Below are 1162 nucleotides of genomic sequence, written 5' to 3'. Positions count from 1 at the left end.
ATGCAAAGTACAAATTCTAAGTTTTGAAAAAAATTCTTAGGCGAAAGCAAAATTTTGAAAAAAATTATTTAAAGCAAAACTTTAGTGATTGAAGAGCGAACGCAAAGTAAAAATTCAAAATGTTGAAACATTTTTGCATGTAAAGCAAAATTTTGGTGTGCAAAGGAGCGAATGCAAGTTTCTTGAGGGCAGGGCCGTCCTTAGCTGACGTGGGGCCCGGTGCAAGGTAGGGAGCGGGGCCCCCCTCAGTCCCCGCTTGAGGGGGCCCGGTGTGACCGCACCAGTTGCACCCCCCTAAGGACTGCCCTGCTTGAGGGAATGCCAAACTATTGCTAGCGCACTCAAAAACACTGAGATAATTTCCCCTCCCATCTCATATTCTTCCATCACCAAGTCCTCTTAGAGACTTCGTAGAAAGTCATAGAGGTTTGGACTAAAAGTGAATTATGACAGAACTGTATTGTTTGAATGAAATATTTCTTTAGGTACCCTAGTTGAAATATTCCGGTAACAAAAAAGCATTTAAAAGCACTCGTTTAATTGCTTAGAAAACATTAACAAAGTGTGAAAATAGTCTCCTCTTTTCTCATAAAAATCGCCGCACTGAACGAGGCAAAAGTAGATCGTACCGCATGGGTAAAGTTGGAGAACTCGCGTGAATCTATACAGCTGTAACGGACAGGAAGGCATTGTGAATTGTGGATCCTTCCGGCGCTTTCTCCCCGTGCGTCATCAGCTCCTGAATGGTCATCCAGCTGTCCAGAATCTTCTTGTTCCGCTTCTTCATCATCTTGCGCTGGCTGAATTCGATGATTCCCTCTCCGCTGCTGAGTGGATTCTCCCGCAGACTCTCCAAGCGGCTCCGCTGCATGAACTCACGCCGTCGCCGTTGCTCCTTGGCCCGCAGGAGGTGCTGCTTGCGCTCCTCTTTGCTCCAGTACCGTCCCATCTTCATCTCGCTCATGGCTTCGTCATCGGTCGTCATGCCGCCGCTGCGCTCCTCCTTGATCTTGAGCGCTCGCTCCCGGAGGAGTCGGTCGCGGACGGGCCGTTTGGTGATGTACCTGGAGAGCACAAAACAAGCACAGACAGAATATTACTCCAGTATTAAGTACTCCTTTTCAATTTTACTCCAGTAAAAGTACAAAACTATTTGATTTTT

At 46.6% G+C, this 1162-nt stretch overlaps 1 pseudogene; it reads right to left on the bottom strand.

Moving 5' to 3' along the window:
- Positions 1–247: 247 nt before the first annotated feature.
- LOC107709762 (PDZ domain-containing RING finger protein 4-like) overlaps positions 248–1162 on the bottom strand; it is a 35756-nt pseudogene continuing 34841 nt past the window's right edge.

The sequence above is a fragment of the Sinocyclocheilus rhinocerous genome, unplaced genomic scaffold, assembly GCF_001515625.1.
Source record: "Sinocyclocheilus rhinocerous isolate Xijiao unplaced genomic scaffold, SAMN03320098_v1.1 scaffold1468, whole genome shotgun sequence".
NCBI lineage: Eukaryota > Metazoa > Chordata > Actinopteri > Cypriniformes > Cyprinidae > Sinocyclocheilus > Sinocyclocheilus rhinocerous.
The sequence above is the reverse complement of the archived record's forward strand: the minus strand, read 5'-3'. Positions and strand labels throughout refer to the sequence as shown.